Source organism: Apteryx mantelli, chromosome 3 (genome assembly GCF_036417845.1).
Source record: "Apteryx mantelli isolate bAptMan1 chromosome 3, bAptMan1.hap1, whole genome shotgun sequence".
Lineage (NCBI taxonomy): Eukaryota > Metazoa > Chordata > Aves > Apterygiformes > Apterygidae > Apteryx > Apteryx mantelli.
The window spans coordinates 5,229,419-5,245,726 of NC_089980.1; positions in this window are offsets into that span (position 1 = coordinate 5,229,419).

Here is a 16,308-nt window from a genome sequence, read left to right on the forward strand (position 1 = left end):
AGGCTGGAGCAGGACTGCAGGTGTGCCAGGGTAATTCTGCTTCTATCTGGGTAACTTTTTTGAAGCTCAGCCTTGCTGCCCAGACTGACAAAGTAGATAGAGCTTAAAAGCTGCTCTTAAGATGCCTGGAAATAGGAGGTGAGCTCAGCTGAGAGTGAGCTGCTGGCTGCTCTGCAGGGACAGCTGGCCAGAAGGGAAGAGTTCTGGGAGGGCAGGTTATGTTTATGGTGGTGGCGGGATGAACAGAGCTGATGCTGTATGAAAGCAGGGAGAAGGCTGGGGGTTAGAGTGAGCAGAGGTGTGGCTTGTGTGTGCCCAAGCAAGCCTTGCTGCTGGTCAGGGGATCAGTGATGGCAGGAGTGGAGTGGAGGGCTGCTGCTTCTTGGGAGCTGAGGAAAGCCTTTGGAAGTGAAAGGGGGTGGCATGATGTTAAGAAGTTGGGCCGCTCTCCTTTTGCCAGGGGCAGATGGGGAGGGCTTTTGTCTGTGCTGTTGAGGTGGGGGCGGGTGTTGCCTGGTGGGGATTTGGGGGTAGTGCTGTCCATGCAAGGGAGTGTCCCAGCAAGGCCAGGGAGCCCAAGTAGTGCAGGTGGCTTGCCCAGAGGCAGATGCTTAAGGACAGGACGCGAGGCAATGGGCACAAACTGAAACACAGACACTTCCATCTGAACATGAGGAAAAACTTTTTCACTGTGAGGGTGACAGAGCACTGGAACAGGTTGCCCAGAGAGGTGGTGGAGTCTCCTTCTCTGGAGATATTCAAAACGCGCCTGGATGCGATCCTGTGCAATGTGCTCTAGGTGACCCTGCTTGAGCTTGAGAGCAGGGCTGCTGTGATTTTTTGAGTGCTGGTGTTTGTTTGGGGAAAAGGTAGAAGAGCAGGCTAGAGGAGAGGGGAGAGCAGCCAGGGAGGGCAAGAAAGCAGCTTTGCAAGGAGCCCATGCATGGAAGCCATTTAGTGCAAATGGGGCAGTGTGAGAGCAAGCTTGCTGCAGGCAGGCAGGCAGGCTAACATGTGCTGGGCTTGTTGTCCTGCTGTGTCAGCCTGTCTTGCCTGTTTGACCCCCCCAGCAGCTGAGGTGGGACAGCTGAAGGTAGTGTGCCCTAAAGGTGTGGGAGGGAGGGTGCTGAGGCCTGCCTGGGGCACTGGTGGAGAGTGGGGGTGTGGGGGCTGGTGGGGCAGGGCAGAGGAGTTGAGGACCCCCAGAGCATGTCAGGCTGAAGTTGCAGTGTGGCTTTGTGAGGGAGAGCCTGCCATGAGGTGGGAGCAGCCAGGGGAGCTGTAGGGGTGTGCCAAGGGGCTCGTGAGGGTCAGAGAGGACAGAGGGCTCCCAAGTGTGAGCCCAGTGTTTTGGGGAGCATGGCTTTTGTGTGCAGTTTTCCCAAGCTGCCCGGGCTGAATTGCTGTCAGGTGCCAAGTGCAGCAAGGGCTCTTTGGCTTCCCCCCTGCCCAGGTGTCAGTAGAGCTCAGCTCTAGTGGTCCAGTCTGTGCCCTTCTGCCCAAAGCTGCAGCTGCTTTGCCAAGTGGAGGGGCAGCGGTTTCCTTGGAAGAGAAGAGGATGTTGTGGAGAGAAGTTTGGGGCTGGTTGTCTGGAACAATTCCGGCAGCTGGCTGTGTACTTGAGGCCTAGTGCAGGTTGCCAATGCGCAGGGTTGTGGGTGTGGGAGCTGCGCACTTGAGCATGCTGTGCAGGGGAGCTGCTGTGTTTCCTGAGTGAGTGAGTGGTGTGTGTGCAGGTGTTGAGTGGAGAGCTGGAGGTGCCTTTTGTTTGGAGGAGCAAGTAGGGCTGGGTGTTTAGTGTCTGTAAAGCAGGAAAGAAGGAAGGAGGGTGGTAGGTGTGAGCATGGAGCAGTGGGATGGTCTGGCAGAGAGGTGTTGCCTGGGAGAGCAGAAATGAGTCCTTCTTTCGCAGGACTGCCTTTTGGTGCTTTGGGGGAAGCGCCTGCCCCTTCCTGGGATGTGCTTCTCTCTTGGAAGGTTCCCTTTTGTGCTCTGCCTGGACCCTGACTTTTTGCCCCAGAGGGGGTTACCTGCTTTGGCCAAAGCCCTTGGGAGATGGTCCCGCACACTTCTTTGAGGGTGCTGCCCGGCAGCTTTTCCCTGGGGCTTGGCCACTTCTGGTCCGTGTTTGCCAAGAGAGGACTGCTCTGAAGAAGCTGGGGTTATCTCGGAGGGTGGGGGCATGTGCCTCAGCTCTGCTTTTGAGGCCCAGGAGGGGCAGCACGCAGAGATGCAGTTTGTGCTGATGGCAAGTGTTCCTTAGTAAAAGGCCTCAGCTTGCTGGGACCCAAAGCCTGAGAGTGCTGTGGCAGAGCGCGTGGGCCCTCGGTTGTGCCCTGCCTTCTCTTTGGTGGCAATGGCTTTGCTGTGTTGGTCGCTTCTGGGGGCGTTCTGTGCTTTGTCATACGCAGCGGTGGCCAAGCGGTGTCTGCAGGGCACAGGATAATGGCAAGAGGGAAAGGTGCTCAGCAGAGCCAGGACTGCTGCAGCTTCCTGGTGTTGATGCAGTTTTGCAGAGTTGGAGCCCTCTGCAATCTCTGCAGTGAGAGGCAATTTATAATGCTGTGTGCCAAAGGTACCCTGAAAAGCCTCAGCTGTTTGAGCCCTGGGCAATCCTCTAGGCATGACAAGAGGCTTGCGGTTTCTCTTTTTTGTCAGTCCCCTCCTTGCTCTCGGGTCTTTGGAGGTGCAGCCTGGAGTCCTTGCAACCTCAGTGGTGTGCTGCAGGAATTGCCCAGGCTGGAGTGCAAGCTGTATTGCAGGCCCTTGACAAGGAGTGTTTTTGCTGCTGCTGCTGGGCCAGCTCTGTGGAGGCAGTGTATTTCCCTTCAGTTTACCCCTTGGAATTGTTTCTCTTTGCTAGGAGGAAAGCCAAGGACTGCACTAACTGTAGTGGGACCTCTGAGCCAGTAACTTGTGGGAACCCCCTGGCAGAGGTCAAAAATAGGATGTGGGTTTTTCCCTCTTGGGGGTGATAGCTGGAAGTGTTAGGGGAGTTGCTTCTGTGGAGAAGTAGGAGAGGAGTAGCTGCAAAAGCCCAGCTGAAGCAGGAGCAGGTGGGAAAATGTGTCTGGGCTTGTGGGGCCCTTCCACTCATCTACAAGGTGGTTGATCTGCAAGGCATGGTGGTAAGTGAGCTTTGCCAGGCCCTAGATAGCGCAGCTGCAGGCAAGGCCAGCCTGAGGCACCTTTGCTGTGCCCCAGTGTGGTTTCCCCCCAATGGCAGTAACAGGAGCTGGTGCCGTGCTGCTTTGCACTAGCCCTTTAGCCCTTCTGCGGTGGCTTGTCCCTGGGATTTTGGGAGCCGTGCAGGAAGTGGCCTAGGATGCTGGTGCTTCTGGAGGAGCTTAGAGTTGTTTGTGTGTGCTCATGAGGATGCTGCTAGCTTCTTTGCTCTCCTTCTCTAGGTTCCTGTGTGGCATCCCTCTGCGTGCTGTCCGAGAGCCTTCTGCGTGCACTGTCATGTATCGGAGAGCAACAGCTTCCTGGGCTGGATTTCGATCAGAGCCATCAAGATGAAGCGTGCACATCGTCCTGCATGGTCAACTCTCCAGGTGAGTCCAACTGACCAAAGTCTATTCTCTTTATGGGTTGGTGTCCCTGCCAGGATCCTTGAATATGTACCTGCCTGGGATAAGGGCTCATTGGATGCACAAGCAATTTGCAGAGCACGTGGACATCTAATGTTGTCCCTACGAGGCCTCAGAAGAAGGCTGAGAACCACCTAGTCAGGGCTGCCTCCTGCCCCCAGGAGCAACGGATGCTGCAGCTTGCCCAGGAGCAGAGTGCAAGAACCTTGCAAGAGGAGCATGCCGCAGAGCTGGCCTTAACCCTAGATACCCCCCAGAGGTGGAGCAGCCCTGACCAGTCCTCGCTGGCCCTTGACTTGCCAGTGACTGGAAGAGAACTGCAGCTGCAGTGCAGTGGGGTGACATTTGGCAGCCTTGAGACTGCAGTGCCAGGGACTGTGGCTGCGATGGGCACGAGCGCTTGCGGAGTGGCCTGAAGAAGGCAGAGAGCAAGGGGAGGCCCCTCTGGGTGAGCGTGTGCCTCTGTAGGACCTTACCAGCCCCCGATGAGGTGTCCCAGCATGCATTGCAAGCAGCGGCGCCATGCCTCCCTTGGGCAGAGGTCAAGGACACAGGCAGCAGTGGGGAAAAGCAGGAGAGGACAAGGCAGTAAATTGGGGCCAGACGCTAAACCCGCAAAGGAGCAGGCAGATGCCACCACTGCCAATAATCACACAGCCTCTGAGCAGGCCAAATACCATAACCCGCGGTCACCTCAGGCCCTCTTTAAAGTGCCCCTCAGGTGGGTGAAGAATTCAGACCTTTGGTGGCACCTGTGCAAAGGGAACATATCCTCCCCCTCCACTGCCGCAAAGGCTGCCTGAGGACAGGATGCAAGCTCTCCGCAGACAGGTTTATGAGGCAGCTGCTGGAGGGCCAAATATGACCGTGAAGAAGGCAAGGTCACAGAGCATTTGAGTTGCCTGCTGGAGAGCAGGCTCTTCTCTGTGCTCCTGAAACTCCTTCAGGGAACGTTGGGGCTACGTTGCTTCGAATGAAGAGCTTCTCCTTTGAGCTGCTCCCCAGCTCAGCTACAAAAGGCTGCTGAGGCACCATGAGCAATTCCTCTCCCTTGCTGAGAAGATGGTCCCCAGAAGCCCAGCTGAGTTGCCTTCCAACTCAGCAGGCACCTTTCCCCTCCCCTGGAGGGGAACCTAGTCAAGCCCTACCCATCAGCTGCGCAGCCTGAGCCCAGGGGAGGAAGAAACCCCAGGACACTGGGACTTAGTCTCACTTCCAAACAGGCCCCTTCCCAGCAGCTCCGAGGGGTGAGAAGCTTGGCAAGGGAGCATGATGTCTGTGCAGTGGGGCAAAGGGAGCTGCATGCAATTGTGAGAATGAGCCTCGGAGCAGTGACCTGGTCATTTGCTTACGTAGATTTCTTGGTCCTCTGTATCCAGGCTTTGCATCGGCGGCTGGCTTTTGCATCGGCGGCTGGCTTTTGCATCGGCGGCTGGCTTTTGCATCGGCGGCTGGCTTTTGCATCGGCGGCTGGCTTTTGCATCGGCGGCTGGCTTTTGCATCGGCGGCTGGCTTTTGCATCGGCGGCTGGCTTTTGCATCGGCGGCTGGCTTTTGCATCGGCGGCTGGCTTTTGCATCGGCGGCTGGCTTTTGCATCGGCGGCTGGCTTTTGCATCGGCGGCTGGCTTTTGCATCGGCGGCTGGCTTTTGCATCGGCGGCTGGCTTTTGCATCGGCGGCTGGCTTTTGCATCGGCGGCTGGCTTTTGCATCGGCGGCTGGCTTTTGCATCGGCGGCTGGCTTTTGCATCGGCGGCTGGCTTTTGCATCGGCGGCTGGCTTTTGCATCGGCGGCTGGCTTTTGCATCGGCGGCTGGCTTTTGCATCGGCGGCTGGCTTTTGCATCGGCGGCTGGCTTTTGCATCGGCGGCTGGCTTTTGCATCGGCGGCTGGCTTTTGCATCGGCGGCTGGCTTTTGCATCGGCGGCTGGCTTTTGCATCGGCGGCTGGCTTTTGCATCGGCGGCTGGCTTTTGCATCGGCGGCTGGCTTTTGCATCGGCGGCTGGCTTTTGCATCGGCGGCTGGCTTTTGCATCGGCGGCTGGCTTTTGCATCGGCGGCTGGCTTTTGCATCGGCGGCTGGCTTTTGCATCGGCGGCTGGCTTTTGCATCGGCGGCTGGCTTTTGCATCGGCGGCTGGCTTTTGCATCGGCGGCTGGCTTTTGCATCGGCGGCTGGCTTTTGCATCGGCGGCTGGCTTTTGCATCGGCGGCTGGCTTTTGCATCGGCGGCTGGCTTTTGCATCGGCGGCTGGCTTTTGCATCGGCGGCTGGCTTTTGCATCGGCGGCTGGCTTTTGCATCGGCGGCTGGCTTTTGCATCGGCGGCTGGCTTTTGCATCGGCGGCTGGCTTTTGCATCGGCGGCTGGCTTTTGCATCGGCGGCTGGCTTTTGCATCGGCGGCTGGCTTTTGCATCGGCGGCTGGCTTTTGCATCGGCGGCTGGCTTTTGCATCGGCGGCTGGCTTTTGCATCGGCGGCTGGCTTTTGCATCGGCGGCTGGCTTTTGCATCGGCGGCTGGCTTTTGCATCGGCGGCTGGCTTTTGCATCGGCGGCTGGCTTTTGCATCGGCGGCTGGCTTTTGCATCGGCGGCTGGCTTTTGCATCGGCGGCTGGCTTTTGCATCGGCGGCTGGCTTTTGCATCGGCGGCTGGCTTTTGCATCGGCGGCTGGCTTTTGCATCGGCGGCTGGCTTTTGCATCGGCGGCTGGCTTTTGCATCGGCGGCTGGCTTTTGCATCGGCGGCTGGCTTTTGCATCGGCGGCTGGCTTTTGCATCGGCGGCTGGCTTTTGCATCGGCGGCTGGCTTTTGCATCGGCGGCTGGCTTTTGCATCGGCGGCTGGCTTTTGCATCGGCGGCTGGCTTTTGCATCGGCGGCTGGCTTTTGCATCGGCGGCTGGCTTTTGCATCGGCGGCTGGCTTTTGCATCGGCGGCTGGCTTTTGCATCGGCGGCTGGCTTTTGCATCGGCGGCTGGCTTTTGCATCGGCGGCTGGCTTTTGCATCGGCGGCTGGCTTTTGCATCGGCGGCTGGCTTTTGCATCGGCGGCTGGCTTTTGCATCGGCGGCTGGCTTTTGCATCGGCGGCTGGCTTTTGCATCGGCGGCTGGCTTTTGCATCGGCGGCTGGCTTTTGCATCGGCGGCTGGCTTTTGCATCGGCGGCTGGCTTTTGCATCGGCGGCTGGCTTTTGCATCGGCGGCTGGCTTTTGCATCGGCGGCTGGCTTTTGCATCGGCGGCTGGCTTTTGCATCGGCGGCTGGCTTTTGCATCGGCGGCTGGCTTTTGCATCGGCGGCTGGCTTTTGCATCGGCGGCTGGCTTTTGCATCGGCGGCTGGCTTTTGCATCGGCGGCTGGCTTTTGCATCGGCGGCTGGCTTTTGCATCGGCGGCTGGCTTTTGCATCGGCGGCTGGCTTTTGCATCGGCGGCTGGCTTTTGCATCGGCGGCTGGCTTTTGCATCGGCGGCTGGCTTTTGCATCGGCGGCTGGCTTTTGCATCGGCGGCTGGCTTTTGCATCGGCGGCTGGCTTTTGCATCGGCGGCTGGCTTTTGCATCGGCGGCTGGCTTTTGCATCGGCGGCTGGCTTTTGCATCGGCGGCTGGCTTTTGCATCGGCGGCTGGCTTTTGCATCGGCGGCTGGCTTTTGCATCGGCGGCTGGCTTTTGCATCGGCGGCTGGCTTTTGCATCGGCGGCTGGCTTTTGCATCGGCGGCTGGCTTTTGCATCGGCGGCTGGCTTTTGCATCGGCGGCTGGCTTTTGCATCGGCGGCTGGCTTTTGCATCGGCGGCTGGCTTTTGCATCGGCGGCTGGCTTTTGCATCGGCGGCTGGCTTTTGCATCGGCGGCTGGCTTTTGCATCGGCGGCTGGCTTTTGCATCGGCGGCTGGCTTTTGCATCGGCGGCTGGCTTTTGCATCGGCGGCTGGCTTTTGCATCGGCGGCTGGCTTTTGCATCGGCGGCTGGCTTTTGCATCGGCGGCTGGCTTTTGCATCGGCGGCTGGCTTTTGCATCGGCGGCTGGCTTTTGCATCGGCGGCTGGCTTTTGCATCGGCGGCTGGCTTTTGCATCGGCGGCTGGCTTTTGCATCGGCGGCTGGCTTTTGCATCGGCGGCTGGCTTTTGCATCGGCGGCTGGCTTTTGCATCGGCGGCTGGCTTTTGCATCGGCGGCTGGCTTTTGCATCGGCGGCTGGCTTTTGCATCGGCGGCTGGCTTTTGCATCGGCGGCTGGCTTTTGCATCGGCGGCTGGCTTTTGCATCGGCGGCTGGCTTTTGCATCGGCGGCTGGCTTTTGCATCGGCGGCTGGCTTTTGCATCGGCGGCTGGCTTTTGCATCGGCGGCTGGCTTTTGCATCGGCGGCTGGCTTTTGCATCGGCGGCTGGCTTTTGCATCGGCGGCTGGCTTTTGCATCGGCGGCTGGCTTTTGCATCGGCGGCTGGCTTTTGCATCGGCGGCTGGCTTTTGCATCGGCGGCTGGCTTTTGCATCGGCGGCTGGCTTTTGCATCGGCGGCTGGCTTTTGCATCGGCGGCTGGCTTTTGCATCGGCGGCTGGCTTTTGCATCGGCGGCTGGCTTTTGCATCGGCGGCTGGCTTTTGCATCGGCGGCTGGCTTTTGCATCGGCGGCTGGCTTTTGCATCGGCGGCTGGCTTTTGCATCGGCGGCTGGCTTTTGCATCGGCGGCTGGCTTTTGCATCGGCGGCTGGCTTTTGCATCGGCGGCTGGCTTTTGCATCGGCGGCTGGCTTTTGCATCGGCGGCTGGCTTTTGCATCGGCGGCTGGCTTTTGCATCGGCGGCTGGCTTTTGCATCGGCGGCTGGCTTTTGCATCGGCGGCTGGCTTTTGCATCGGCGGCTGGCTTTTGCATCGGCGGCTGGCTTTTGCATCGGCGGCTGGCTTTTGCATCGGCGGCTGGCTTTTGCATCGGCGGCTGGCTTTTGCATCGGCGGCTGGCTTTTGCATCGGCGGCTGGCTTTTGCATCGGCGGCTGGCTTTTGCATCGGCGGCTGGCTTTTGCATCGGCGGCTGGCTTTTGCATCGGCGGCTGGCTTTTGCATCGGCGGCTGGCTTTTGCATCGGCGGCTGGCTTTTGCATCGGCGGCTGGCTTTTGCATCGGCGGCTGGCTTTTGCATCGGCGGCTGGCTTTTGCATCGGCGGCTGGCTTTTGCATCGGCGGCTGGCTTTTGCATCGGCGGCTGGCTTTTGCATCGGCGGCTGGCTTTTGCATCGGCGGCTGGCTTTTGCATCGGCGGCTGGCTTTTGCATCGGCGGCTGGCTTTTGCATCGGCGGCTGGCTTTTGCATCGGCGGCTGGCTTTTGCATCGGCGGCTGGCTTTTGCATCGGCGGCTGGCTTTTGCATCGGCGGCTGGCTTTTGCATCGGCGGCTGGCTTTTGCATCGGCGGCTGGCTTTTGCATCGGCGGCTGGCTTTTGCATCGGCGGCTGGCTTTTGCATCGGCGGCTGGCTTTTGCATCGGCGGCTGGCTTTTGCATCGGCGGCTGGCTTTTGCATCGGCGGCTGGCTTTTGCATCGGCGGCTGGCTTTTGCATCGGCGGCTGGCTTTTGCATCGGCGGCTGGCTTTTGCATCGGCGGCTGGCTTTTGCATCGGCGGCTGGCTTTTGCATCGGCGGCTGGCTTTTGCATCGGCGGCTGGCTTTTGCATCGGCGGCTGGCTTTTGCATCGGCGGCTGGCTTTTGCATCGGCGGCTGGCTTTTGCATCGGCGGCTGGCTTTTGCATCGGCGGCTGGCTTTTGCATCGGCGGCTGGCTTTTGCATCGGCGGCTGGCTTTTGCATCGGCGGCTGGCTTTTGCATCGGCGGCTGGCTTTTGCATCGGCGGCTGGCTTTTGCATCGGCGGCTGGCTTTTGCATCGGCGGCTGGCTTTTGCATCGGCGGCTGGCTTTTGCATCGGCGGCTGGCTTTTGCATCGGCGGCTGGCTTTTGCATCGGCGGCTGGCTTTTGCATCGGCGGCTGGCTTTTGCATCGGCGGCTGGCTTTTGCATCGGCGGCTGGCTTTTGCATCGGCGGCTGGCTTTTGCATCGGCGGCTGGCTTTTGCATCGGCGGCTGGCTTTTGCATCGGCGGCTGGCTTTTGCATCGGCGGCTGGCTTTTGCATCGGCGGCTGGCTTTTGCATCGGCGGCTGGCTTTTGCATCGGCGGCTGGCTTTTGCATCGGCGGCTGGCTTTTGCATCGGCGGCTGGCTTTTGCATCGGCGGCTGGCTTTTGCATCGGCGGCTGGCTTTTGCATCGGCGGCTGGCTTTTGCATCGGCGGCTGGCTTTTGCATCGGCGGCTGGCTTTTGCATCGGCGGCTGGCTTTTGCATCGGCGGCTGGCTTTTGCATCGGCGGCTGGCTTTTGCATCGGCGGCTGGCTTTTGCATCGGCGGCTGGCTTTTGCATCGGCGGCTGGCTTTTGCATCGGCGGCTGGCTTTTGCATCGGCGGCTGGCTTTTGCATCGGCGGCTGGCTTTTGCATCGGCGGCTGGCTTTTGCATCGGCGGCTGGCTTTTGCATCGGCGGCTGGCTTTTGCATCGGCGGCTGGCTTTTGCATCGGCGGCTGGCTTTTGCATCGGCGGCTGGCTTTTGCATCGGCGGCTGGCTTTTGCATCGGCGGCTGGCTTTTGCATCGGCGGCTGGCTTTTGCATCGGCGGCTGGCTTTTGCATCGGCGGCTGGCTTTTGCATCGGCGGCTGGCTTTTGCATCGGCGGCTGGCTTTTGCATCGGCGGCTGGCTTTTGCATCGGCGGCTGGCTTTTGCATCGGCGGCTGGCTTTTGCATCGGCGGCTGGCTTTTGCATCGGCGGCTGGCTTTTGCATCGGCGGCTGGCTTTTGCATCGGCGGCTGGCTTTTGCATCGGCGGCTGGCTTTTGCATCGGCGGCTGGCTTTTGCATCGGCGGCTGGCTTTTGCATCGGCGGCTGGCTTTTGCATCGGCGGCTGGCTTTTGCATCGGCGGCTGGCTTTTGCATCGGCGGCTGGCTTTTGCATCGGCGGCTGGCTTTTGCATCGGCGGCTGGCTTTTGCATCGGCGGCTGGCTTTTGCATCGGCGGCTGGCTTTTGCATCGGCGGCTGGCTTTTGCATCGGCGGCTGGCTTTTGCATCGGCGGCTGGCTTTTGCATCGGCGGCTGGCTTTTGCATCGGCGGCTGGCTTTTGCATCGGCGGCTGGCTTTTGCATCGGCGGCTGGCTTTTGCATCGGCGGCTGGCTTTTGCATCGGCGGCTGGCTTTTGCATCGGCGGCTGGCTTTTGCATCGGCGGCTGGCTTTTGCATCGGCGGCTGGCTTTTGCATCGGCGGCTGGCTTTTGCATCGGCGGCTGGCTTTTGCATCGGCGGCTGGCTTTTGCATCGGCGGCTGGCTTTTGCATCGGCGGCTGGCTTTTGCATCGGCGGCTGGCTTTTGCATCGGCGGCTGGCTTTTGCATCGGCGGCTGGCTTTTGCATCGGCGGCTGGCTTTTGCATCGGCGGCTGGCTTTTGCATCGGCGGCTGGCTTTTGCATCGGCGGCTGGCTTTTGCATCGGCGGCTGGCTTTTGCATCGGCGGCTGGCTTTTGCATCGGCGGCTGGCTTTTGCATCGGCGGCTGGCTTTTGCATCGGCGGCTGGCTTTTGCATCGGCGGCTGGCTTTTGCATCGGCGGCTGGCTTTTGCATCGGCGGCTGGCTTTTGCATCGGCGGCTGGCTTTTGCATCGGCGGCTGGCTTTTGCATCGGCGGCTGGCTTTTGCATCGGCGGCTGGCTTTTGCATCGGCGGCTGGCTTTTGCATCGGCGGCTGGCTTTTGCATCGGCGGCTGGCTTTTGCATCGGCGGCTGGCTTTTGCATCGGCGGCTGGCTTTTGCATCGGCGGCTGGCTTTTGCATCGGCGGCTGGCTTTTGCATCGGCGGCTGGCTTTTGCATCGGCGGCTGGCTTTTGCATCGGCGGCTGGCTTTTGCATCGGCGGCTGGCTTTTGCATCGGCGGCTGGCTTTTGCATCGGCGGCTGGCTTTTGCATCGGCGGCTGGCTTTTGCATCGGCGGCTGGCTTTTGCATCGGCGGCTGGCTTTTGCATCGGCGGCTGGCTTTTGCATCGGCGGCTGGCTTTTGCATCGGCGGCTGGCTTTTGCATCGGCGGCTGGCTTTTGCATCGGCGGCTGGCTTTTGCATCGGCGGCTGGCTTTTGCATCGGCGGCTGGCTTTTGCATCGGCGGCTGGCTTTTGCATCGGCGGCTGGCTTTTGCATCGGCGGCTGGCTTTTGCATCGGCGGCTGGCTTTTGCATCGGCGGCTGGCTTTTGCATCGGCGGCTGGCTTTTGCATCGGCGGCTGGCTTTTGCATCGGCGGCTGGCTTTTGCATCGGCGGCTGGCTTTTGCATCGGCGGCTGGCTTTTGCATCGGCGGCTGGCTTTTGCATCGGCGGCTGGCTTTTGCATCGGCGGCTGGCTTTTGCATCGGCGGCTGGCTTTTGCATCGGCGGCTGGCTTTTGCATCGGCGGCTGGCTTTTGCATCGGCGGCTGGCTTTTGCATCGGCGGCTGGCTTTTGCATCGGCGGCTGGCTTTTGCATCGGCGGCTGGCTTTTGCATCGGCGGCTGGCTTTTGCATCGGCGGCTGGCTTTTGCATCGGCGGCTGGCTTTTGCATCGGCGGCTGGCTTTTGCATCGGCGGCTGGCTTTTGCATCGGCGGCTGGCTTTTGCATCGGCGGCTGGCTTTTGCATCGGCGGCTGGCTTTTGCATCGGCGGCTGGCTTTTGCATCGGCGGCTGGCTTTTGCATCGGCGGCTGGCTTTTGCATCGGCGGCTGGCTTTTGCATCGGCGGCTGGCTTTTGCATCGGCGGCTGGCTTTTGCATCGGCGGCTGGCTTTTGCATCGGCGGCTGGCTTTTGCATCGGCGGCTGGCTTTTGCATCGGCGGCTGGCTTTTGCATCGGCGGCTGGCTTTTGCATCGGCGGCTGGCTTTTGCATCGGCGGCTGGCTTTTGCATCGGCGGCTGGCTTTTGCATCGGCGGCTGGCTTTTGCATCGGCGGCTGGCTTTTGCATCGGCGGCTGGCTTTTGCATCGGCGGCTGGCTTTTGCATCGGCGGCTGGCTTTTGCATCGGCGGCTGGCTTTTGCATCGGCGGCTGGCTTTTGCATCGGCGGCTGGCTTTTGCATCGGCGGCTGGCTTTTGCATCGGCGGCTGGCTTTTGCATCGGCGGCTGGCTTTTGCATCGGCGGCTGGCTTTTGCATCGGCGGCTGGCTTTTGCATCGGCGGCTGGCTTTTGCATCGGCGGCTGGCTTTTGCATCGGCGGCTGGCTTTTGCATCGGCGGCTGGCTTTTGCATCGGCGGCTGGCTTTTGCATCGGCGGCTGGCTTTTGCATCGGCGGCTGGCTTTTGCATCGGCGGCTGGCTTTTGCATCGGCGGCTGGCTTTTGCATCGGCGGCTGGCTTTTGCATCGGCGGCTGGCTTTTGCATCGGCGGCTGGCTTTTGCATCGGCGGCTGGCTTTTGCATCGGCGGCTGGCTTTTGCATCGGCGGCTGGCTTTTGCATCGGCGGCTGGCTTTTGCATCGGCGGCTGGCTTTTGCATCGGCGGCTGGCTTTTGCATCGGCGGCTGGCTTTTGCATCGGCGGCTGGCTTTTGCATCGGCGGCTGGCTTTTGCATCGGCGGCTGGCTTTTGCATCGGCGGCTGGCTTTTGCATCGGCGGCTGGCTTTTGCATCGGCGGCTGGCTTTTGCATCGGCGGCTGGCTTTTGCATCGGCGGCTGGCTTTTGCATCGGCGGCTGGCTTTTGCATCGGCGGCTGGCTTTTGCATCGGCGGCTGGCTTTTGCATCGGCGGCTGGCTTTTGCATCGGCGGCTGGCTTTTGCATCGGCGGCTGGCTTTTGCATCGGCGGCTGGCTTTTGCATCGGCGGCTGGCTTTTGCATCGGCGGCTGGCTTTTGCATCGGCGGCTGGCTTTTGCATCGGCGGCTGGCTTTTGCATCGGCGGCTGGCTTTTGCATCGGCGGCTGGCTTTTGCATCGGCGGCTGGCTTTTGCATCGGCGGCTGGCTTTTGCATCGGCGGCTGGCTTTTGCATCGGCGGCTGGCTTTTGCATCGGCGGCTGGCTTTTGCATCGGCGGCTGGCTTTTGCATCGGCGGCTGGCTTTTGCATCGGCGGCTGGCTTTGCATCGGCGGCTGGCTTTTGCATCGGCGGCTGGCTTTTGCATCGGCGGCTGGCTTTTGCATCGGCGGCTGGCTTTTGCATCGGCGGCTGGCTTTTGCATCGGCGGCTGGCTTTTGCATCGGCGGCTGGCTTTTGCATCGGCGGCTGGCTTTTGCATCGGCGGCTGGCTTTTTGCATCGGCGGCTGGCTTTTGCATCGGCGGCTGGCTTTTGCATCGGCGGCTGGCTTTTGCATCGGCGGCTGGCTTTTGCATCGGCGGCTGGCTTTTGCATCGGCGGCTGGCTTTTGCATCGGCGGCTGGCTTTTGCATCGGCGGCTGGCTTTTGCATCGGCGGCTGGCTTTTGCATCGGCGGCTGGCTTTTGCATCGGCGGCTGGCTTTTGCATCGGCGGCTGGCTTTTGCATCGGCGGCTGGCTTTTGCATCGGCGGCTGGCTTTTGCATCGGCGGCTGGCTTTTGCATCGGCGGCTGGCTTTTGCATCGGCGGCTGGCTTTTGCATCGGCGGCTGGCTTTTGCATCGGCGGCTGGCTTTTGCATCGGCGGCTGGCTTTTGCATCGGCGGCTGGCTTTTGCATCGGCGGCTGGCTTTTGCATCGGCGGCTGGCTTTTGCATCGGCGGCTGGCTTTTGCATCGGCGGCTGGCTTTTGCATCGGCGGCTGGCTTTTGCATCGGCGGCTGGCTTTTTGCATCGGCGGCTGGCTTTTGCATCGGCGGCTGGCTTTTGCATCGGCGGCTGGCTTTTGCATCGGCGGCTGGCTTTTGCATCGGCGGCTGGCTTTTGCATCGGCGGCTGCTTTTGCATCGGCGGCTGGCTTTTGCATCGGCGGCTGGCTTTTGCATCGGCGGCTGCTTTTGCATCGGCGGCTGGCTTTTGCATCGGCGGCTGGCTTTTGCATCGGCGGCTGGCTTTTGCATCGGCGGCTGGCTTTTGCATCGGCGGCTGGCTTTTGCATCGGCGGCTGGCTTTTGCATCGGCGGCTGGCTTTTGCATCGGCGGCTGGCTTTTGCATCGGCGGCTGGCTTTTGCATCGGCGCTGGCTTTTGCATCGGCGGCTGGCTTTTGCATCGGCGGCTGGCTTTTGCATCGGCGGCTGGCTTTTGCATCGGCGGCTGGCTTTTGCATCGGCGGCTGGCTTTTGCATCGGCGGCTGGCTTTTGCATCGGCGGCTGGCTTTTGCATCGGCGGCTGGCTTTTGCATCGGCGGCTGGCTTTTGCATCGGCGGCTGGCTTTTGCATCGGCGGCTGGCTTTTGCATCGGCGGCTGGCTTTTGCATCGGCGGCTGGCTTTTGCATCGGCGGCTGGCTTTTGCATCGGCGGCTGGCTTTTGCATCGGCGGCTGGCTTTTGCATCGGCGGCTGGCTTTTGCATCGGCGGCTGGCTTTTGCATCGGCGGCTGGCTTTTGCATCGGCGGCTGGCTTTTGCATCGGCGGCTGGCTTTTGCATCGGCGGCTGGCTTTTGCATCGGCGGCTGGCTTTTGCATCGGCGGCTGGCTTTTGCATCGGCGGCTGGCTTTTGCATCGGCGGCTGGCTTTTGCATCGGCGGCTGGCTTTTGCATCGGCGGCTGGCTTTTGCATCGGCGGCTGGCTTTTGCATCGGCGGCTGGCTTTTGCATCGGCGGCTGGCTTTTGCATCGGCGGCTGGCTTTTGCATCGGCGGCTGGCTTTTGCATCGGCGGCTGGCTTTTGCATCGGCGGCTGGCTTTTGCATCGGCGGCTGGCTTTTGCATCGGCGGCTGGCTTTTGCATCGGCGGCTGGCTTTTGCATCGGCGGCTGGCTTTTGCATCGCGGCTGGCTTTTGCATCGGCGGCTGGCTTTTGCATCGGCGGCTGGCTTTTGCATCGGCGGCTGGCTTTTGCATCGGCGGCTGGCTTTTGCATCGGCGGCTGGCTTTTGCATCGGCGGCTGGCTTTTGCATCGGCGGCTGGCTTTTGCATCGGCGGCTGGCTTTTGCATCGGCGGCTGGCTTTTGCATCGGCGGCTGGCTTTTGCATCGGCGGCTGGCTTTTGCATCGGCGGCTGGCTTTTGCATCGGCGGCTGGCTTTTGCATCGGCGGCTGGCTTTTGCATCGGCGGCTGGCTTTTGCATCGGCGGCTGGCTTTTGCATCGGCGGCTGGCTTTTGCATCGGCGGCTGGCTTTTGCATCGGCGGCTGCTTTTGCATCGGCGGCTGGCTTTTGCATCGGCGGCTGGCTTTTGCATCGGCGGCTGGCTTTTGCATCGGCGGCTGGCTTTTGCATCGGCGGCTGGCTTTTGCATCGGCGGCTGGCTTTTGCATCGGCGGCTGGCTTTTGCATCGGCGGCTGGCTTTTGCATCGGCGGCTGGCTTTTGCATCGGCGGCTGGCTTTTGCATCGGCGGCTGGCTTTTGCATCGGCGGCTGGCTTTTGCATCGGCGGCTGGCTTTTGCATCGGCGGCTGGCTTTTGCATCGGCGGCTGGCTTTTGCATCGGCGGCTGGCTTTTGCATCGGCGGCTGGCTTTTGCATCGGCGGCTGGCTTTTGCATCGGCGGCTGGCTTTGCATCGGCGGCTGGCTTTTGCATCGGCGGCTGGCTTTTGCATCGGCGGCTGGC